The 24,576-nt window shown below is 45.0% G+C and overlaps 1 protein-coding gene across 4 annotated transcripts in view; it reads left to right on the plus strand.

Moving 5' to 3' along the window:
* Positions 1-24,576, plus strand: part of LOC144822416 (multidrug and toxin extrusion protein 2-like) — a 1,067,040-nt gene that overhangs the window by 359,923 nt on the left and 682,541 nt on the right. The window lies entirely within an intron of this gene.

Consider the following 24,576-nt stretch of genomic DNA (forward strand, 5'->3'; position numbering starts at 1 on the left):
TTTGAGTCGATAACCATGGGTGTTTATTTATACACTGTGACTATTTGTAATAATTGTGTAGGTCCCACAGGAGGTACTTCTCCCCACATCATTTGTATTCCTTCTTTACCAGTAAAGGCGACAAGGATCCTTTCTGATTAATACAGTACAGAGAAAGAGGGTGGTGTCATTGGTCGGCGCAAAAAGTGAAAGTAAAGTAAAGCGGTCAGACAAACCGAGAAGGGAGGCATGAAACTCTGCCACCTCCACTAAATGCACAATTTCTCTGTATTTTATAGGCATTACTTAGAGTTTGACAGACAGGAGAATCCACCACAAACGTGGCAGATGTCCTGTACTTGGTATTGAGAGTGCACTAGAGTATATGGCAGTAGAAATGACTGGATATCATCTATGTTTTGACACAGTATCTCATCCGCCAAACTCTAAACATGGGCAATATTTAAAAAAAAGTGTTTAGAGGTTAACATTGTCAACTCAGCACGGTCCTTAAACATGCAAATGTCATCAAAATTAATTTGTACAGTACATCACGTTTTCATTGAGGAAGAAAGCGTGACATTGAGGGAGTACTGCTGGGTGTCTAATTAGCTGAACCCAGTAAGGCATGACAGGGAATATTGAATATTCATTATTTTAATCTGTATGTTTTAACACTTTCAGAGTTAGGCTTTAGTTGTGTTACAGCAATTTTATTCGTTTATGAAATGGAAGTCAAGTCAAATAATCTTTGTTCAGTATACCAAAGATTCACCATAAAGACAACATACAAACAATTTAAAAGCAAGTAAAATCCATAAAAACATTAAAGACAACAAGGCGATAATTCTAATGGCACACATTATTACTGCATATATAAACACACAAAAATACTACAAAAAAGGATGTGAAAATACCTAGTCCTCACAGCAAGCAAAGGCATATGCCAAGATTGACAACAATACAAAGCGAGCATATATCAAGAAAGTGTTATGTGCAGATAAAAACACAGATATTTAAAATGGTGCTTTCCAGAATTGACAGCGATACAAGGAGGCATACACAAAAAAATACTATATGAGTATAAAAACACAGATAAGCAAAAAAGCATTGTGTGCAAGAGACAGAGAAATAAATGCCCTCCCCGACTTAAACAGCCCTTGCCACGAAGGATGCGGGGGGGCAGAAATTTATATATAAATGTATATACCAGCAAAAATATATGCTAAGTTTGCAATAGATGTAAGTAACACAACGCGGGTCTACATCTTCAGATGTTTGAGTGCTTCGCTAAGGGAAGTAAAATCAGCTTCAGAAGAGCAGAATGTAACTAATCGAAAAATGGGGTTGACTAGAGATAAGGAGTGATGGGTGCACAGCCAAGGCTGGAAGATATTATGATGTTTTTAGAAAACAAGGGAAGGGTGCTCTCACAGGAGGCGTTTCCGTCAAGCGCCTATATGAATGAGTCAAGTAGTGTGCGCGCAAGCATGCGTGAACATACCTGAATGAGGCACTCCGGGTGGGTCAATGAGTTGATTCCAAAGATGTTTCAATTATTTAATAGTTCGTCATCAATGATTTCAATAATGATATTCAATTAATATCAATAAAGTTCACAATTCATTCAGCACATAAGTATTCCATTAGGACTCCGATGTATTTCGGGCACAGGGCCCTTTGTCAAGGAGAGCTGGAAAGAAGAGACGAGCCTGCGTAAGTATAACTAAAAGCGACGAAATATTGGGTGAAAAAGTATTAAATGAAGTGCCTTCGCAAACGTGAACATGCTTGGTGTGGTTTATTTTAATAATGGGGTGTGGCGGTGAGTGGTAAAGTGATTGGGGTTAAGAAGGTGGGTCCGGATGAAGAAAGGTAAAGATAGTTTCATAGAGTGAAAGAAAACGTAAAACGGGTAGGTTGGAGGTGGCGAGGTTAAAGTGACTAGCTTTAACGTGGGTAACGTAGTCCCAGGATGGGGGTAAGTGAGGGGAGAGCAAATCTCACTTTTGGGTGCTGGCGTGCATTCGCGCTGGTTAAGGTCAGCCGGCGTGGACGTTGCCGGTTGAATAGGTCCGTGTTGAGTGAGAGGGTGCAAAGAAAGTATAAAAGGAAACGAAGATAGAAAGAGGACTAGCGAGTGAAGTCTGGGAGATGGGGGTGAAACGTGGTGGCCATATTGGAAAGGGTCTAGAGGGTGGATATAGGAACAGGTTAAAGTATAAAACGTGGGTGTAGAGAGCGTGAAAAGTAGAGAGCGTAAAAAGTAAAAAGTATAAAGAGCATAAAGAGCAATGTTAAGACGATAAAACATGCTGATGTACTTATAGGTAACAACTGTATTCAACACGATCCTTAAGACCGTGTGGCTTGAGAGACTGGAGATGGTATATCCATTCAAGTTATCTTCAGAGAAGAAGTTTGCGATTGTCAATGCCCTCAGATTTTGTAATCATTTCCAATACAGTGAATTGAAGTTGGGCGATGGTATGGTGGAACTCATGAAAGTGTGTAGCTACACTGGATTTCTCATTTTTAGTGCTGATATTCGATTTATGTTCATTCATGCGCACTTTTATTTTTCTCTCGGTCTTTCCACGTATAATTTGCCGCATGGGCATTTGAGGGCATAAATCAGATTCGTAGAGTCACATGTGGCGTCGACTTGAAGTTTGGCCTTTCATTGGGTGTCTGATGGTGTTGCCTTTAATTATACAGTGGCAGTTGTTGCAGTTCATGCATGGTAAGGTTCCTTTGTGCACTTTGTGGATTGGGTGTTTTTTTGTAAGGATTTCCTTCATGTTATTGCTGCGGGTGTAGGCAAATAAAGGGGGAGTCTGGAAAATGTCCCGAAAGTCCGGTTCCAATTGTAGGATAGGCCAACGCTTAAGGATGAATTTTTTGTAAGTATTGCTTGATGTGGAAAATTTGGATACCAGTACCATGCGTTGGTCAGTTGGTTTGACTTTCTTGGTTAGGCTTTCCTTTCTGCTGATGTTTGCGACACAGGTGTGTGCTTCGTTGAGAATGTTCTCTGGGTAACCTCTCTGTGAAAAACGGACATGCATTTCATTGATTCTGGTCTTGAGGATGTTTTCATCGGAAACTATACGTTTGACACGTAGCATTTGTGAGAACGGAAGGTGCTTTTTGAGCGATCCCTGGTGGAAACTAGTGTAGTGTAACGTGTTGTTATGGTCAGTGCTTTTTCGATGTAGGTCGGTGGTGATTCCTTCATTAGTGATTTTGATGTTGACATCAAGAAAAGAGATTTCAGTGTCACTGATTTGCCAGGTGAGTTGGATACGTTCGTCCTTAGAATTCAATTCAGTTAGAGCATTGTTGAGAGAATCTTTGGTGTCCATCCATAAAAAGAACAAGTCATCGATGTATCTTACATACATTTTGATTTTTTTGTTGAAGGTACAGTTGTTATATATGTGTGCATTTTCGAAACTTTGCATATAGATATTGGCGTACGTGGGAGCCGCACAGTTTCCCATCGCCATCCCAGATAGTTGGAGATACCCTTTGTTGTTTTCTTTGAAATAGCTGTGGTATAAGGTGTATACCATAAGTTCCATGAGGAATGTTTGCATAGGCATGTCAATGTCACTGTGGAGTAAGGTTTGTTCAATGGCTTCAATACCACCTTGGTGTGGTATGGAGGTGTATAAGGAGCTTACGTCAGCTGTGCATAGTGTCAATAGTTCGTCTGTCTTGATGTTAATTTCTGCCAGTTTTTGTAGAAATTCAGTGGTATCTTTGATGTAACTGGTCATTTTAGTTACCAATGGTTGAAGGTACTTATCGATAAATTTGCCCACTGGTTCGTGGATTGATCCTTTGGTAGAAACGATAGGCCTGAAGGGTGGGTTATGTAGATTTTTGTGAATCTTCGGACACATGTGTATAGAAGGACTTTTGGGATGTTCCCGTAGTAAGTAATTTTTAGTACGTTCTTCAATGATCCCTGTTTGAAGTGCATTCAGCACGATGTTTTGTAGAGTCGTTTGGAACTCCCTGGTGGGGTTGTTGTCTAGTGGCATGTAGATTGTAGTGTCCTGGATGTGTTCCATTAGGCGCTCGGTGTACATGCTGGTGTTGAGAATTACAAGGGCTCCTCCCTTATCTGCTTTTACGCAATTGATGTGAGGATTGTTAGCTAAGGTTTTGAGGGTATCACGGTCCTTTTGTGTTAGATTATTGTATTTAGGTGTGCCCTTAAAGTTGATTTTGGCCAGGTCGTTGCGTACCAAGTTCTAAAACAGGTCAATGCACTTCTGGCTGTTGGGGGCCTGGAAGGTGCTGGGTGGGCGTAATCCTTTGAGTTGGTCAGCTTTTGTAGGATTGGTAACCGGAAGCATATTATCAAAAAAAATGCCGTAGTTTGAGCTTACGGATGAATTTGAAAGTGCTGGTTTCGAGTTCAAGTAGATTGGTATTAGCGACGGGGATAAATGACGTGCCTTTTTCCAGAAGGTTCAGTTGGTGGTTAGACAAGATGGTGTCTGAGATGTTAATAACTAAGTGGGTTTCTTCGGTTTGGGGTCTTTTCTGGTGACCTTTTTTCCCTTTCCTTTCTACTGGCTCCTCCTGGGTCTTCGATTAGGGCTTGGCCTGACTCTAAAAAATGAACCAGGGATGGTTGTTGTGGTTCACTATTAGACGTTGTTGCTTCATTGGTGGCTAAAGTTTCAATCATGGAAGTCGGAACTGTTGTTTTGTGTGGTGGACGATATGTGGAATCGCTTCCGGATGATGAAGTATCAGTTTGGATGTTGGATGGCTTATTACGACGTCGTTGGGCATAGATGTCAGCCCACGTGTATACTTCATCTAGCTTATAATCCAGAGTGTCTCTGCGGAATTTTTTTACTTTGCGGTCATTGATTTCTTTTTGGTGTTTGTCAAGGATTCCTTCGATATCAGCCAGGGTGGCTGTAAGTTCTTCCGGTGTTAGTAGATCTTTTAATTCACTGTCGATCTCCTTGATTTCTAGTTCTAATTCCTTTAGGATACTGGAAAGTTCTTCCACAATTAAAAGAATCAAGTCCAGGCTACATTTGTTCAGCATTCTATTCCATTTGTCTTTAAATGCTTTGGAGTTTTTGCAGAGTGAAGGTTTAAGGGATATTCGTAACCCGCGGGGGATTCTGAGGGCTCGGTGGTACTTAAGTAAAGTACTCGCGTGGAGTTTCTGGTTGATGTGGCGTTTGGAAAGATATAAAAGTTGTTTTAAGCATTGCTTTTTTTTGCGGGTTGTGGTGCTTGGGCTGATGTCTTCTTCAATCAGCGAACTTAAGTACCTCCGACTTCCATGATTGAAACTTTAGCCACCAATGAAGCAACAACGTCTAATAGTGAACCACAACAACCATCCCTGGTTCATTTTTTAGAGTCAGGCCAAGCCCTAATCGAAGACCCAGGAGGAGCCAGAAGAAAGGAAAGGGAAAAAAGTCCTCCAGTCACTCGGAGCACGGTCACCAGAAAAGACCCCAAACCGAAGAAACCCACTTAGTTATTAACATCTCAGACACCATCTTGTCTAACCACCAACTGAACCTTCTGGAAAAAGGCACATAATTTATCCCCGTCGCTAATACCAATTTACTTGAACTCGAAACCAGCACTTTCAAATTCATCCGTAAGCTCAAACTACGGCATTTTTTTGATAATATGCTTCCGGTTACCAATCCTACAAAAGCTGACCAACTCAAAGGATTACGCCCACCCAGCACCTTCCAGGCCCCCAACAGCCACAAGTGCATTGACCTGTTTGAGAACTTGGTACGCAACAACCTGGCCAAAATCAACTTTAAGGGCACACCTAAATACAATAATCTAACACAAAAGGACGTGATACCCTCAAAACCTTAGCTAACAATCCTCACATCAAGTACGTAAAAGCAGATAAGGGAGGAGCCCTTGTAATTCTCAACACCAGCATGTACACCGAGCGCCTAATGGAACACATCCAGGACACTACAATCTACATGCCACTAGACAACAACCCCACCAGGGAGTTCCAAACGACTCTACAAAACATCGTGCTGAATGCACTTCAAACAGGGATCATTGAAGAACGTACTAAAAATTACTTACTACGGGAACATCCCAAAAGTCCTTCTATACACATGTGTCCGAAGATTCACAAAAATCTACATAACCCACCCTTCAGGCCTATCGTTTCTACCAAAGGATCAATCCGCGAACCAGTGGGCAAATTTATCGATAAGTACCTTCAACCATTGGTAACTAAAATGACCAGTTACATCAAAGATACCACTGAATTTCTACAAAAACTGGCAGAAATTAACATCAAGACAGACGAACTATTGACACTATGCACAGCTGACGTAAGCTCCTTATACACCTCCATACCACACCAAGGTGGTATTGAAGCCATTGAACAAACCTTACTCCACAGTGACATTGACATGCCTATGCAAACATTCCTCATGGAACTTATGGTATACACCTTATACCACAGCTATTTCAAAGAAAACAACAAATGGTATCTCCAACTATCTGGGATGGCGATGGGAAACTGTGCGGCTCCCACGTACGCCAATATCTATATGCAAAGTTTTGAAAATGCACACATATATAACAACTGTACCTTAAACAAAAAAATCAAAATGTATGTAAGATACATCGATGACTTGTTCTTTTTATGGATGGACACCAAAGATTCTCTCAACAATGCTCTAACTGAATTGAATTCTAAGGACGAACGTATCCAACTCACCTGGCAGATCAGTGACACTGAAATCTCTTTTCTTGATCTCAACATCAAAATCACTAATGAAGGAATCATCACCGACCTACATCGAAAAAGCACTGACCGTAACAACACGTTACACTACACTAGTTTCCACCAGGGATCGCTCAAAAAGCACCTTCCGTTCTCACAAATGCTACGTGTCAAACGTATAGTTTCCGATGAAAACATCCTCAAGACCAGAATCAATGAAATGCATGTCCGTTTTTCACAGAGAGGTTACCCAGAGAACATTCTCAACGAAGCACAAACCCGTGTCGCAAACATCAGCAGAAAGGAAAGCCTAACCAAGAAAGTCAAACCAACTGACCAACGCAAGGTACTGGTATCCAAATTTTCCACATCAAGCAATACTTTCAAAAAAATCATCCTTAAGCATTGGCCTATCCTACAATTGGAACCGGACTTTTGGGACATTTTCCAGACTCCCCCTTTATTTGCCTACACCGCAGCAATAACATGAAGGAAATCCTTACAAAAAAACACCCAATCCACAAAGTGCACAAAGGAACCTTACCATGCATGAACTGCAACAACTGCCACTGTATAATTAAAGGCAACACCATCAGACACCCAATGAAAGGCCACCCCATTAAACTTCAAGTCGACGCCACATGTGACTCTACGAATCTGATTTATGCCCTCAAATGCCCATGCGGCAAATTATACGTTGGAAAGACCGAGAGAAAAATAAAAGTGCGCATGAATGAACATAAATCGAATATCCGCACTAAAAATGAGAAATCCAGTGTAGCTACACACTTTCATGAGTTTCACCATACCATCGCCCAACTTCAATTCACTGTATTGGAAATGATTACAAAATCTGAGGGCATTGACAATCGCAAACTTCTTCTCAGAAGAGAACTTGAATGGATATACCGTCTCCAGTCTCTCAAGCCACACGGTCTTAATGATCGTGTTGAATACAGTTGTTACCTATAAGTACATCAGCATGTTTTATCGTTCTTAACATTGCTCTTTATGCTCTTTATACTTTTTACTTTTTACGCTCTCTACTTTTCACGCTCTCTACACCCACCTTTTATACTTTAACCTGTTCCTATATCCACCCTCTAGACCCTTTCCAAGATGGCCACCACGTTTCACCCCTATCTCCCAGACTTCACTCGCTAGTCCTCTTTCTATCTTCGTTTCCTTTTATACTTTCTTTGCACCCTCTCACTCAACGCGGACCTATTCAACCGGGAACGTCCACGCCGGCTGACCTTAACCAGCGCGAATGCACGCCAGCACTCAAAAGTAAGATTTGCTCTCCCCTCACTTACCCCCATCCTGGGACTACGTTACCCACGTTAAAGCTAGTCACTTTAACCTCGCCACCTCCAACCTACCCGTTTTGCGTTTTCTTTCACTCTATGAAACTATCTTTACCTTTCTTCATCCCGACCCACCTTCTTAACCCCAATCACTTTACCACTCACCGCCACATCCCATTATTAAAATAAACCACACCAAGCATGTTCACGTTTGCGAAGGCACTTCATTTAATACTTTTTCACCCATTATTTCGTCGCTTTTAGTTATACTTACGCAGGCTCGTCTCTTCTTTCCAGCTCTCCTTGACAAAGGGCCCTGTGCCCGAAATGCATCGGAGTCCTAATGGAATACTTATGTGCTGAATGGATTGTGAACTTTATTGATATGAATTGAATATCATTATTGAAATCATTGATGACGAACTAATAAATAATTGAAACATCTTTGGAATCAACTCATTGACCCACCCGGAGTGCCTCATTCAGGGATGTTCACGCATGATTGCGCGCACACTACTTGACTAATCGAAAAATGACATTAAATTACAAGAGAAACTAACTGAGATGTTGAAGAATCTCACAGGCAGGGCGCCAAAGATGAGTCATGATAATGCAGTGCTGGGGTATGATACCAGATAAAGGCAGAGGCTTAGCTAAAGCTTCTGGCGCCCAGGGCTATCCCTCAGATTGCCGCCCATGGCAGGTAGCGGGGGGTGCTGGGGATAAAGGAGGGCGAGCACTTGAAAGAGGTCCGAGAGACACGTAGTATCGCCGGTAATAGTTACCTCGATCATACAAGTTACATGCACATACAGGACACGGTCCAAGGCTACACAGTAGGTAGAAAGGCACATCTTTTATACCTTTCACCAGCTCCCTCTGCGCTTTTAACTTTTCAAAGAAAGCAGGAGATGCAGTTGGCACTCAGAGCCACTTATGCCCAGACCCCTCACTCTGATCTCTTCTTTTCAGTAGCCTCAAGCTCTCTTCCTCTTTTCTATCCAGGTGCCTCTTGTTGGCCGGACTTAGCTCATTTAAGACACCAAGATAAATATTTGTAGAGTGTGGACTTGGCGCGAGGGTCTGCCCATATCACTGTCAATGTAATACTTCATGAGAAACGATGCAATACAGAGAACACAGACACTTGCCTGGGGTAGCTAACCAATTGCATTTATTGTTGCATTGTACCAGAGATGATATTGACCAATGAAGGCACCCAAGGTATTCCTATGGATCAGGTATGGTCAGTTCATACGAGTAAATAATTGTGCGGACACACCCTTGGGCTGCATAAGTTGGGTGTCAGGCAGGGGCCACAGAAATCCAGTCTTGAGTTGAGAGGTGTACACTGAAAGAGTTTGTATATGTCTGTTTCCTGCTCCAGATTTTTCTAGTTGTACTAAGTGCATGATCCCGAGTAACTGAGAATAGAATGCTGTATTTACTGCATCCAGTAGACACACCTATTTACCCCCAAGTGAGGTGTTTACTGGTTGTGAGAAATAGAACACCCTCAAAGCTTTTCACTTGGAAATGAGGCATAACGTGCAGAATCAGTATTTAACTCATCCAATTTAACATGTTTTCTCTTTTTCAAAGACCCTTTCCGCCGAATACATTTCCACAAGTTTGACCTGCCAAAAACTGTCACTGGAAAACAGCAGAGATGCAGTATGTATCTCACAGATCAAAATCCCCGTCCTCTCAGGAACTTCTGTTTGCATCGATTTTGGTCAAAGCTCATAATCAGGGCCTAACCTTCTGAATTAACGATACCAAGGGGCTGAGAACATGTCCCTGCCATGGTTTGGCTCACTCCAGGCCACTACAGGCTCCGCTTCCAGACCTGGATTTTTCTGTAACACCCTAATGCAGTCTGGGATTTGTAGTGATGTTATGCTTCCATTAAACTACTTAGACAAGGACACCTGATGCCAGACATTTGTAGGTTTAAAGTAGTGACCTGGACAAAGGATGTTACCCTAGAAGAGCTCCTCGCATGAGCGTGTTCTTGGGTTTTTAAGTATATGGGAACAAGAAACTCATTCATCTTTTAAAATATAGTTGGACAGATGCTCTTTTCCACCACTTACTTTCGCCTGAATCAGTTGTTCGGATCCCCCGCACTAAAATCCAGGCTTTCCCAGCAGCTCTTCCCTAGCAGGAGAGGGGGCTGCTCCGCGGAAGACAGCAAACCTTTGCATTTGATATGTGTTAAAACCCTCCATGTTTCATAATCAGCCTCTGTCTTGTGACTAGGGTTTAACTAGGCATGAGCTGCCAGGCTACTGATGCTCACTGAATGAGGAGTGGGGCGAGTAACTAAAGACTCCAGTCAAGGGGAGTAATGGCTCATTTATTCTTGAGAGACTGCATCTCTTCGACTCCCAAAATGAGGAGGCTCTTGCGCCACGGTCACCAAAGATACTTTCCTCCCCTTATGACAACCGAACCGTTTAGGAGGCTCCATCCTTTTCTTTAGTGAGAGCTACTTCTGATCCATGAAAATCATCGTAAGGTACTAAAGGCTGAGTAATGTGTGCATTATTTCCCACCCACGCCAAGCTTTACTGACTAGGGATAAAGAAATATCCATTTAATGCCTGCAATGCACAATATGAAACCAGAGAGCCTGGTATTAGTCTTGGCTTCCCTCTTCAACACATTGTGTACTCCTGACCTCTGCAGTAACCAGCTAAGAAGACTACAATCATAAGAAATTAAACAGATCTGCAGTACTGTTCACGGCTGCCATGTACAAAAAAATCGGTATGGAGTAATTAATATATGATTTTTATTTTCGAATACGGGACATTCAATTACCCTATCTTCAGTTTTTTAATCCTTCACAGACATATTGTCAAAATAATTAGAACACACATATACTATGGCACCAATCTATGGACAGAACATAAGAAGATACAAAATAACATATGAAAAGGTATGTACAAAACACTAAACTCAACTTTACGTTGCCAATACCCACAAAATATTAGTAATAGTATTCACACATTTATTCCGGGTGATACACTCAGAGGTAGTCTAAATGAATACTATAGGCAAAGGTACTTCTTTTCCTCTAGCTCTACTGTGTCACAATTACATTATTGAACAACTCCTTTAGGATTTGATAGAGACTCCTCCGTGATTAATGTCGACACGGACGCGTTTCAGCCTTTGGTATTCTTCTTGGCCTCCTCAGGACAAGGACAATGGAACAGAACTAAATTAATCCAAATGAATATGTATATTAGTAAACATCTCTGACCTCTTAATTGTATAAAAAGGGGTGGTGATGGACGGAGCATCTGAACCAATCAAACACTCACACCCAGTCAAAAGATCTGGGTTTGATCCATCACCGTTCTTTATCCCACTCTGCCACCCCAGTTCAGACATGGCTATATGCAAATCAGTCTGACCCTGTGCCACATGGGAACAGTCCAGCCCGAACTGCCAAGCCATGCCTTCCCTGGACTGTAAACAAGCTTCCGAGGACCGGTTTCTGGCATTACAGCCGTCTTCAGCCTGGCTTGCTTGAATCCAGTGGCAAAGTGAGCATGGGACTCACGTCTGAGCATACCCTGCCACACTTATGGCGGCCAAAGCGGTACAAAAGGGGGTGGTGATGGACGGAGCATCTGAACCAATCAAACACTCACACTCAGTCAAAAGATCTGGGTTTGATCCATCACCGTTCTTTAGCCCACTCTGCCACCCCAGTTCAGACATGGCTATATGCAAATCAGTCTGACCCTGTGCCTCATGGGAACAGTCCAGCCTGAACTGTCAAGCCATGCCGTCCCTGGACCGGAAACAAGCTTCTGAGGACCGGTTTCTGGCATTCCAGCCGTCTTCAGCACGACTTGCTTGAATCCAGTGGCAAAGTGAGCAAGGGACTCACGTCTGAGCATACCCTGCCACACTTATGGCGGCCAAAGCGATACAAAAGGGGGTGGTGATGGACGGAGCATCTGAACCAATCAAACACTCACACCCAGTCAAAAGATCTGGGTTTGATCCATCACCGTTCTTTAGTCCACTCTGCCACCCCAGTTCAGACATGGCTATATGCAAATCAGTCTGACCCTGTGCCTCATAGGAACAGTCCAGCCCGAACTGCCAAACCATGCCTTCCCTGGACCGGAAACAAGCTTCCGAGGACCGGTTTCTGGCATTTCAGCCGTCTTCAGCCCGGCTTGCTTGAATCCAGTGGCAAAGTGAGCAAGGGACTCACGTCTGAGCATACCCTGCCACACTTATGGCGGCCAAAGCGGTACAAAAGGGGGTGGTGATGGACGGAGCATCTGAACCAATCAAACACTCACACCCAGTCAAAAGATCTGGGTTTGATCCATCACCGTTCTTTAGCCCACTCTGCCACCCCAGTTCAGACATGGCTATATGCAAATCAGTCTGACCCTGTGCCTCATGGGAACAGTCCAGCCCGAACTGCCAAGCCATGCCTTCCCTGGACCGGAAACAAGCTTCCGAGGACCGGTTTCTGGCATTACAGCCGTCTTCAGCCCGGCTTGCTTGAATCCAGTGGAAAAGTGAGCAAGGGACTCACGTCTGAGCATACCCTGCCACACTTATGGCGGCCAAAGCGGTACAAAAGGGGGTGGTGATGGACGGAGCATCTGAACCAATCAAACACTCACACCCAGTCAAAAGATCTGGGTTTGATCCATCACCGTTCTTTAGCCCACTCTGCCACCCCAGTTCAGACATGGCTATATGCAAATCAGTCTGACCCTGTGCCTCATGGGAATAGTCCAGCCCGAACTGCCAAACCATGCCTTCCCTGGACCGGAAACAAGCTTCCGAGGACCGGTTTCTGGCATTCCAGCCGTCTTCAGCCCGGCTTGCTTGAATCCAGTGGCAAAGTGAGCAAAGGACTCACGTCTGAGCTTACCCTGCCACACTTATGGCGGCCAAAGCGGTACAAAAGGGGGTGGTGATGGACGGAGCATCTGAACCAATCAAACACTCACACCCAGTCAAAAGATCTGGGTTTGATCCATCACCGTTCTTTAGCCCACTCTGCCACCCCAGTTCAGACATGGCTATATGCAAATCAGTCTGACCCTGTGCCTCATGGGAACAGTCCAGCCCGAACTGCCAAGCCATGCCTTCCCTGGACCGGAAACAAGCTTCCGAGGACCGGTTTCTGGCATTCCAGCCGCCTTCAGCCCGGCTTGCTTGAACCCAGTGGCAAAGTGAGCAAGGGACTCACGTCTGAGCATACCCTGCCACACTTATGGCGGCCAAAAGCGGTACAAAAGGGGGTGGTGATGGACGGAGCATCAGAACCAATCAAACACTCACACCCAGTCAAAAGATCTGGGGTGGCAGAGTGGGCTAAAGAACGGTGATGGATCAAACAAAAGAAAGTTAAAACAACAAGTGAACACCACCACCTTAAAACTAGGGGTGTGCGGTAGTGACGACAGATCGGGGCTGGAGGCGCAGCGAAAGATACTACAAATGGTTGACCAGTGTAAAAGGGTTATCATACAAACGTGCCAAACAACAGTGTCCGACATTTGGAGTAACCCCTCTTGACTATGCTGACGTAGGCCCTTAAAGAACCAGCAAGCCCTGGGTATTAATAAAAGTAAGCCTAAATCTAAATACAGCAGCAGGGCCACACAGTTCTGACAAAGTCCCTGCGCTTCTTTCGCTTCCTCAACCATAAAAAGGACCTGGAACCCCACAAGCAAGATTATATATTTTCACAAGCACCGCCTGAATCACATACACCGGTACAATGCACCAGTCATTACACAAGTTCATGTGAGGACAGACCTTGGGAGGTGCAATTTGAGGGATCTCGGGGTAGAGCACCAAAACGACAATTACCATGAACACACAGAAGGTCCTAGGGCTGGGGCTGTAGCAGAGGTCTCTTTGAGCACATCACACACATACACAAACCATACTGTTCAGGTAGGAGGGGGTCGGCTACCTTTAAAAGTATGGTCCCGTAAAAAACATAAGTGGGCTAATAACGGTAAGCGACGCCGGCTTTTAATAGGTAAATTAAAGAAAGCCAAAATATGCGCCACACTGCATCTTAAAAGGACCCCACACCCCTGCCTAAACCAGAATCCCCAAACTGGTACAGCAGCAAACTCCGCCTCCAGTCAGATTCCTCAAGATGAGGATTCAGAGACAGTATTCTTAGAGAGCGTCAGAACCTACAGTCGTACTGTAGAGAGATTTAATGCTACAGAGCACTACGAGGAGTTTAAGTTTATTAACCTACACCGGATAAGGTACTTCATGCACGGGCATTTAGTCATACAGCAGGCTGTGCAATCACTCATAGATAGGTTGATACGTGATGTGGGTCCTAATGATTTTATCCAGCTCCGCTTCCAGAGGCAGGGTCTTGACAGTCCGCTGTTCACCAAATGAAGGGCCCTTGATGTGTCTGATGCTGTGGAATTTTTAGAAAACCTGTCGAAGCTTTTACAGAGTAAGGCTGAACTAGTCGCCTATGGCACTTTCAGAGTCATAGCCCTCATTGTAAGGGGTCGTGAGGGGGGTGTTTCCTGGCCTTTAAAGAGCGTCCTGTACGGTAAGATCATTGGTAAGAAACAGCGTTGGCTGCTCAACTTTAACAACGAAGCAGCCAACACATGTCCGGTGGCTAGCATCGTGGGATTGCTCATGGGTCGCAACACCACCTATGCTGTCATCATGTCTAGAGCGGCTGAAGCCCATGAGGTTCTTGAAATACCTCCAGACCGCATGGTTGCCTTTGGCGACATAGGTCTTTTTGAGAACTATTTCGCCGTTACGTTGAAAGTTCTTTATCACAACTGTTCTTGGAAATACTTTACAACCGGGGATCGTGTGAAAAACAAGACTGTATATGTCCTTCACCATGAGAATCACTTTTACGGTATCTTGAACCTTAAAGGTTTCTGGGAGTCAAGTACATGTGCACACAGTGCGACCATATATACAACACTAAGGCACATCATTAGTGTGAAATACATTGTAAGATGTGTCAGAGGGATGGTTGCGTTGTAGACGATGCCCTGAAGGTGCTGTGTCGCACCTGTAAGATGTTTTGTCGCTCACAAGACTGCCTGCGCATACACCACAAAGCTATTAAATGCAGCCCTAAAATGGCCTGTCAAGAGTGTGTCGACAGAGCACAAATTCAAAGGCATGAAATGTCCAAGGTGTCAGACTCCATGTAGGGCTGGATTTGTACACCAGTGTTACATGGTTAAAGGCAGACACCAGCCCAAAACCCATCGTTTTTGATATAGAGTGCACACAAGAGACGGGAGTACACCAACATAACTATATTTACGCCCACCGTCTAACTTCTGATGACTGCTGGGAGTTTGAGAGGCGAACGTGCGTTGGTGATTTCCTTAATACATTCATTCACTCCAAATTGAAAGGTTATACCATGCTGGCCCACAACTCTAAAGCATACGACTCATTCTTTATTTTACAGAATATGATTTGTGAAAAGGTGCAAGTAGAACTCATCACTCAAGGTTCCAAGCTGATGTTGTTAATGGCTGGGCAGTTACAAATAAGATTCATTGACACCCTGAATTTCCTACCCATGAAATTGAGCAAGCTGCCAAAAGCTTTGGGTTTCCCCGGGTGTAAAGGTTATTTACCACACTTTTATAATACTTGGGCGAACCAGAATTATGTGGGGCCCATGCCGCCTCCGGACAGCTACTGGGTTGATTATATGATGCCTGCTGAGAAAGAGAGCTTTCTACAGTGGTACTCTGAAAACCGTGAAAAGGAGTTTAAGTTTCAAACCGAATTGAAAGCCTATTGCAAGGCCGATGTATTGATCCTGCGACAGGCCTGCAATCTCTTCAGAGATGTTGTGGTGTCTATGACTAAGAAAGTCAGGGTCATGAAACACAAAACGCCTCAAATGACTAAGAAAGTCAGGGTCTTGAAACCCAAGACACCTCCAATGCCAAAGTCGGTTGAATACACAGACCCTTTTCAAAACATCACATTGGCCTCCATGTGTATGTCCATCTACAAACACATGTTTTTAAGACCAGAAAGTATCGCTCTAGTGTCGCCAGACCTCTATAACGGTAAACAGAAACGTTATTCAACCCCTTCTATCCAATGGCTCATGTATGTCACTGAGAAGGAAGACATAGATATTCGGCATGCCTTACAGGGTGGTGAATACCGCCTGGGTCCCTATTACCTGGATGGGTACGCTGAAATTAAGGGCATGCCGACAGCCTTTGAATACAACGGCTGTTTTTACCACGGCTGTCCTCAGTGTTACAAACCCCATGAGTTTAACAGACTGATGGGGGCCAAATTTGGACACTTACACAGACGTACTATGATAAGGGTCCAGTATGTTGAATAATGTGGCTTTGCTCTGCGGGTACCATGGGAGCACGAGTGGTTAGATATGGTAGCAACCAACACCGAGCTCCGTTCTTTCCTTCAGAGTCGTGATTTACCACAACCTCGGGAACCCCGTGATGCCTTATTCGGGGGGCATACAAATGCCATACAGCTGTACTGGGCCGCTTGTGAGGGTGAGAAAATACACTATTATGATTTCACCAGTCTGTACCCGTTTGTAAACAAAATGAAGGTGTACCCCTTAGGACACCCTACCATCATATATAGAGACTTTAAGCCCCTTTCCGAATACTTTGGGCTAGTCAAATGTGAAATCTATCCTCCAAGGCAGCTTTACTTTCCAGTGTTATCATACAGAGTCGACGGTAAGCTGATGTTCCCCCTTTGTCGAACATGCGCTGTGTTTAAAGAGGTCGGTGGTTGCAGTCACACCGAAGAACACAGGATGCTCACAGGGACCTGGTACACCATCGAGGTCCAAGCTGCCTTAGACAAAGGCTACAGACTCGGCAGAGTACACGAGGTGTGGCATTTTAAGAGGACCACGACACGTCTCTTTTCACGCTACATTAATTTGTTTCTCAGAGAGAAACAGGAGGCCTCCGGATATCCCGATTGGTGTACTAGTCAAGCTGCAAAGCAGAAATACATCGATGACTACCACACGCACAAGGGTATATGTTTACGGCAACATTTGATAGAGGTGAACCCTGCCCGCCGACAGTTAGCCAAACTCTGTCTCAACTCCTTATGGGGAAAATTCGCACATCGTACAAACATGTCAAATACGACCTTAATAACAGATTCTGACGAACTGTTTAAGTACCTTTTTGCATCTTGTTACGAGGTGTCCAGCTGCGAGTTTATCTATGACGAGACTGCTGCTGTGTGCTGGAAATACACAAAAGAGTATTCCACAACGTGTAACACAACATAAACATCTTTATAGCATGCTTCAAGACTGCACACGCCCGTCTAGAGCTTTACGGTGTTATGGATAAACTCCAGGACCGCTCTCTGTATCATGATACTGACTCAGTGATTTTTCTGAGTAAACCGGGCGATGAAGATCCTCCTCTTGGGGATTATATAGGTAATTTAACCAGCGAACTCGATAAGAATGAGCACATAATAGAATATACCACAGCCGGACCTAAGACATACTCGTACAAAACAAACACCAACAAAGTGTTTATGACGGTCAAAGGTATAACATTAAACGTCAGCAACACCCTAAAATTTTATTTTGATAGTCTGAAAGATCTGGTGCATGAATACTCTGCTGCGGCCGATCCTGAAAATGATAAAACCATAGTTGTTAACCAGCCCTGCATAGTCAGATCCAAAAAGAAGTGGGAAATTACAACTCAGCCACTATATAAAACCTTATGCGTTGTTTTTGACAAAAGGGTCCTGACTACTGATTATAAAACACTGCCGTACGGATATTAGGAGCATTAGAGAGGACACCACCAGCACAATGGACACCCGATTACAGCACCCATTCTCCTGTGTGTTAGCTGGGCCCTCAAACTGCGGTAAAAGCTACTTTATAAAAAAGCTCTTAGAAAATGCTGCAGGTGCTTTATCCCAAACACCTAATAACATCGTATGGCTTTATTCATGCTGGCAAGAGCTTTATACCGACCTGTCCCGCAGCTTCCCTCATATCAGATTTATAGAAGGTATACCTGAGAATCTCAACGATGATGAGCTGCTACTCCCGACCCTTGTAAACATGGTGATTGTCGATGACCTTATGCGTGAAGTGGTGAACATCCGGAGCTAAAGCGAGCTTTTACTCAATATTCACATCACCGCAATCTAAGCATATGTTACATTGTTCAGAACTTGTTTTACAAGGGTAAGAACAGCCGCTCCATAGCACTCAATGCCTCATACCTTGTTTTATTTAAAAATCCCAGTGACAAACAGCAAATATCCGTCATAGCTAAGCAGATGTACCCTGGGAATACACACTTCTTCATGGAGGCCTTTAACGACGCTACATCAAAACCCCACGGCTACCTGCTGGTCGACTTAAAAAATAATACTCTAGAAGACTACAGACTAAGGGCGGATATTTTTCCCCCTGATCTCCCAGTCGCTTACACCCCAAAGACTAAGTCCCGAGCCTATAAAAAGCAGCGCTGAAGACCTTTAGAGACATTTGTAGCCAGGCCTTATAACCCCCACGTCGCCTACGTCGCAATTTGTCCCTCGTGAAAATGTTAGTAACAGCCAGTCCCCAGCACAGAAAGGCCCTCCTCTGCGCTGCTTCTGACGATTTAGTGGCAGCCATTTCAGAAATAGCTCTTAACACCCTAAAAGGCAACGTCCCTATATCAAAGAGAAAGTTACAAGTGTTGAAGAAGAAGCGACATCTTATCAGGAAGCTCAGTAATAAAAGGGCCTCACTCCTCACCAAGAAGAAACTGGTGAAACAGTCTGAGGGTTTTATAGGTTCATTGCTGGGCATAGCTCTACTCGTAATTACAAGCCTCCTCTCAGGACTGTGATGGAGCATGCCTCAAAGATGTATTTGGTTCCTAAACAACAGTTGGAGAAACTGGGCTCTACTGCGGACAATGCCTGGGATATACAGCGAAATGAGACTCTACGCCTGTATGATGAAATTAAAGACATTTTGAACCGGACGGACCTAAACCCTTACGAGCTACCCTTTACACCAGCACCCTTAAAAATTTTCTAGGCTACTACAAACAGTGGGATACCGATAAAACAAGTTCACTTTATATGCCCCGGACTTTGAAGAGCCAGCAGCGCCTGCGCATGCTACGCCGCCACAACAGCCGCAGCCTTCCCAGACTCCTCCTTCGGATATTTTTGTTGACGACCTCCTAAAAAATGTAAGTCAGAGGCACAGGGGGGCCGCGCAAATGTTGATGAGTAAACTAGCCGCTTCTAAAGACCTAACAGCGTGTAATGAACGTGGTGAATTTCTCTACAAGGGACAGCCGGTTGTTGGTTCACACATGTACGATCTGGTCAAAGGTCTCACTCACCCCAAGATCCTTATGCATCAAAATGCTCCTAGAGGCTGGTAGCAGTTTCTACAAGCAGCTGCAACATCCCTTCCACACTCGTGCTTGAAAGTTTAAAGGCACCCCTCCCGCCATCGCCTGCCGCCTCTGACGGGCCCCTACTATCCCCCTCTTGGAGCAACCCAATGGGGCCTTCAGTACGGCGGAAAAGACACCACGTGGATTAATCCTTAATGTTTCTACAGACTTTTTGAATAACTGTGCCTACTACGTGTATAACCGTGATTTTTCTTCATATATTTCTTTAGTAATGGATGTCAATGTAATGCGTAACCTACATAACTGTTTGCAATAAACACTTTTATACATTTTCAACCCTTCTCACTCGTCTTTTTAAAACATTTTAATTATGGTGTATGGGACAGCATAGAAATACAGAGTCTGAATGTGTGTTATAAAAATTTCTTTATTTTAACGTTCATCATTAAACATAGATGTGTTACTATCCCTTACAATTTTGAAAGACGCTATATTCTGATTTTACATGCCTGACTGTCACCCTTGTGTATTCTTTTACATATTTCACAACTATACTGTCATTGTTAACAAGGTCACACGAATATAGATTTAAGAAATTTCTAAACGACGTACCCTCCGACATTTTACTGATAAAATAAATACAGTGTTCCCCGCATGTGATGGCTAGCAAATCCTGGACCCTTAGCTTGTTATACTCAACCCTGGCTGCAGCTTTCTTCACAAACTTGAATATGGGTTTTGTATAGATACTGTGTTCGGGGAACTCCGATGTACTGTCAAACACCGTAACCTTGTCACTATCTATAAACACGGCAACCCAGTGTGTTCCACCCTTGTAATGAGGATCGGTGTTAAAGACTAGGGTGTGTGGTCTTTCCTGCCCTATTTCGGCAGGCAGCCCATCGCTACGGAAAACACCTAAAAAATATTTCCTAGCTTATTTGTGCCTGCTTAAGAAGTCCCGTATCTGCACAGTGTCCATTTCACAAACGTTTAAAGATAGTCAAACTAAATCTGTGTGGCGTGGTTGATCTGAATGATGCTGTCAAATACCGAGAATACGATCATGTTCACATTCGTAGGTAACGGATTACTAAATTGTATTTCAGCTTTTAGATTTCCGTTTTTGACCAGGTTGTAGTGATCACCGTCTTCTATGTTGGGAGTCAGGTTGAATGCGAACAGCGTGTATCCGGTCCCATAGCCTTCTCTTGTCACGGTTACACCGCAGTCCCATAGATGCTTCCCAGTTATCGAAACCAGCCCCTGGTATTCCCTGATGTAGTTGGAGTTTATAAAACTGGGTGTGTAGGGTTTTGCAGGAATCACGGTGCCCTCATGGACCAGTGCAGCGCAGTTGATGCTGTAGTGCTTAAAATGTAAGGGATTTGAGGCGTAGGCACCGCTAAAAGCGGTATTGTCCACAAATCCGATGATGATAAGCTTTGGTAGTTGTCCCAGAAATAAATTCTGTTGCTGCGTTAACCGTGAACCGGCTGTGATGCTGAATACCTTCAGAGCTACTCTTTCCACAGCGTACTTGGTGTTTGATATTTGCAAAGCGTCGGCGTGAGCTAGTCTGACGGCGTGAGCTAGTCGCGGACACTTTTACCCTCTTTACAAACAGACTCGCTGACAGTATGTCCAACTCCTTGACTTCAAAATGTTCGCATGTGTCCTTGTAGAAGAGCCCCGATGAAAGCTGCGTGTCGAGGGCATCGCCACTGTAATTTAGAATGCTCTCGAGGTAGGCTCTGTAGGTGTGCATGTTATCGTTCTGTGTGATGAGACGGTCGCCCAGGGTGATGTCCACCTGATTAAACAAGGTTGCGAGGGGGTAAGCTATCGTAGCCACTTTAGCGTCTGCTGCTATGTCGGAAGCATCAGCTTTTACAATTTTACACATATGGTGGAGTAGCGTGTTGTTGAGATCCAGATACATATCCGTGGCCGTAATACATAAAACTCTATAGGGGCCAACGGCGTCAAAGCGGCTAAAGGTGATACCTCCATGAAGAAGCTGTTTTCGATGCTTGTCTGCGTAGGCTTTAGAGTAAACAAGTCTAACTCGGATTTGGCGCACTCGCCCGATGCACAATGTACGAAGGCCATGCTTTAGTTTGTGCCGCTTTAAAAAATATCTACTTTAGAGGAGGATCTCTTCTTCTCCGTAGCTCTCTTCCGCCTTGGGGTTTTTCTTTTCTGAGTGCGCTTTGAAGAACTCCTCTTTTTTATATAGGGAGCCGGAGGTCCTCTGTGTCTCGATGCACGGCGCTTCCTTTTAACACTCGTGCGCGGCTTAGGGGGGCGGGAGCACCCTGCTGTCGTCTCAGCGCTGTTTGACCCCATTGCATCCTGGTAAATGCAGTAAGTTCGCACTCTGAATTCGCTGTAGTTTTTAACCATTGTTGGTTCTGGCAGTGCAGGTATCTCTAGACACTAGTGTTTCAGGGTTTAGCCCTTCGTCAGTAGAGAGCATAAAGTTTTTGAGGAACATGGCAAAAGTCTTTTGGGGTTGCTGAGAAGGAGCCCAGGTCGTCGCGGGTCACAGTACCCCTCCAAGGCACACAGGTGCTACACCGGAGAGCTCGTCAGCTCGAGGCCGAAGAAATAGCAAAGGGGGGCGGGAGCACCCTGCTGTCGTCTCAGCGCTGTTTGACCCCATTGCATGCTGGTAAATGCAGTAAGTTCGCACTCTGAAGTCGCTGTAGTTTTTAACCATTGTTGGTTCTGGCAGTGCAGGTATCTCTAGACACTAGTGTTTCAGCATTTAGCCCTTTATCAGTAGAGAGCATAACGTTTTTGAGGAACATGGCAAAAGTCTTTTGGGGTTGCTGAGAAGGAGCCCAGGTCGTCGCGGTCACAGTACCCCTCCAAGGCACACAGGTGCTACACGGGAGAGCTCGTCAGCTCGTCAGCTCGCGGCCGAAGAAATAGCAAAGGGGGGCGGGAGCAACCTGCTGTTGTCTCAGCGCTGTTTGACCCCATTGCATCCTGGTAAATGCAGTAAGTTCGCACTCTGAAATCGCTGTAGTTTTTAACCATTGTTGGTTCTGGCAGTGCAGGTATCTCTAGCCACTAGTGTTTCAGGGTTTAGCCCTTCGTCAGTAGAGAGCATAACGTTTTTGAGGAACATGGCAAAAGTCTTTTTGGGTTGCTGAGAAGGAGCCCAGGTTGTCGCGGGTCACAGTACCCCTCCAAGGCACACAGGTGCTATACCGGAGAGCTCATCAGCTCGTCAGCTCGAGGCCGAAGAAATAGCAAAGGGAGCACCCTGCTGTCGTCTCAGCGCTGTTTGACCCCATTGCATCCTGGTAAATGCAGTAAGTTGGCACTCTGAAGTCACTGTAGTTTTTAACCATTGTTGGTTCTGGCAGTGCAGGTATCTCTAGACACTAGTGTTTCAGGGTTTAGCCCTTGGTCAGTAGAGAGCATAAAGTTTTTGAGGAACATGACAAAAGTCTTTTGGGGTTGCTGAGAAGGAGCCCAGGTCGTCGCGGGTCACAGTACCCCTCCAAGGCACACAGGTGCTACACCGGAGAGCTCGTCAGCTCGTCAGCTCGTCAGCTCGAGGCCGAAGAAATAGCAAAGGGGGGCGGGAGCACCCTGCTGTTGTCTCAGCGCTGTTTGACCCCATTGCATCCTGGTAAATGCAGTAAGTTCGCACTCTGAATTCGCTGTAGTTTTTAACCATTGTTGGTACTGGCAGTGCAGGTATCTCTAGACACTAGTGTTCAGGGTTTAGCCCTTCGTCAGTAGAGAGCATAAAGTTTTTGAGAAACATGGCAAAAGTTTTTTGGGGTTGCTGAGAAGGAGCCCAGGTCGTCGCGGGTAACAGTACCCCTCCAAGGCACACAGGTGCTACACCGGAGAGCTCGTCAGCTCGAGGCCGAAGAAATAGCAAAGGGGGGCGGGAGCATCCTGCTGTCGTCTCAGCGCTGTTTGACCCCTTTGCATCCTGGTAAATGCAGTAAGTTCGCACTCTGAAGTCGCTGTAGTTTTTAACCATTGTTTGTTCTGGCAGTGCAGGTATCTCTAGACACTAGTGTTTCAGGCTTTAGCCCATGGTCAGTAGAGAGCATAAAGTTTTTGAGGAACATGGGAAAAGTCTTTTGGGGTTGCTGAGAAGGAGTCCAGGTCGTCGCGGGTCACAGTACCCCTCCAAGGCCCACAGGTGCTACACCGAAGAGCTCGTCAGCTCGAGGCCGAAGAAATAGCAAAGGGGGCGGGAGCACCCTGCTGTCGTCTCAGCGCTGTTTGAGCCCATTGCATCCTGGTAAATGCAGTAAGTTCGCACTCTGAAGTCGCTGTAGTTTTTAACCATTGTTGGTTCTGGCAGTGCAGGTATCTCTAGACACTAGTGTTTCAGGGTTTAGCCCTTCATCAGTAGAGAGCATAAAGCTTTTGAGGAACATGGCAAAAGTCTTTTAGGGTTGCTGAGAAGGAGCCCAAGTCGTCGCGGGTCACAGTACCCCTCCAAGGCACACAGGTGCTACACCGGAGGGCTCGTCAGGTCGAGGCCGAAGAAATAGCAAAGGGGGGCGGGAGCACCCTGCAGTCGTCTCAGCGCTGTTTGACCCCATTGCATCCTGGTAAATGCAGTAAGTTCGCACTCTGAAGTCGCTGTAGTTTTTAACCATTGTTGGTTCTGGCAGTGCAGGTATCTCTAGACACTAGTGTTTCAGGTATAAAGCCCTTCGTCAGTAGAGAGCATAACATTTTTGAGGAACATGGCAAAAGTATTTTGGGGTTGCTGAGAAGGAGCCCAGGTCGTCGCGGGTCACAGTACCCCTCCAAGGCACACAGGTGCTACACCGGAGAGCTCGTCAGCTCGTCAGCTCGAGGCTGAAGAAATAGCAAAGGGGGGCGGGAGCACCCTGCTGTCGTCTCAGCGCTGTTTGCCCCTATTGCATCATGGTAAATGCAGTAAGTACGCACTCTGAAGTCGCTGTAGTTTTTAACCATCGTTGGTTCTGGCAGTGCAGGTATCTCTAGACACTAGTGTTTCAGGGTTTAGCCCTTCGTCAGTAGAGAGCATAAAGTTTTTGAGGAACATGGCAAAAGTCTTTTGGGGTTGCTGAGAAGGAGCCCAGGTCAT

This window comes from Lissotriton helveticus, chromosome 3_1 (genome assembly GCF_964261635.1).
Source record: "Lissotriton helveticus chromosome 3_1, aLisHel1.1, whole genome shotgun sequence".
NCBI lineage: Eukaryota > Metazoa > Chordata > Amphibia > Caudata > Salamandridae > Lissotriton > Lissotriton helveticus.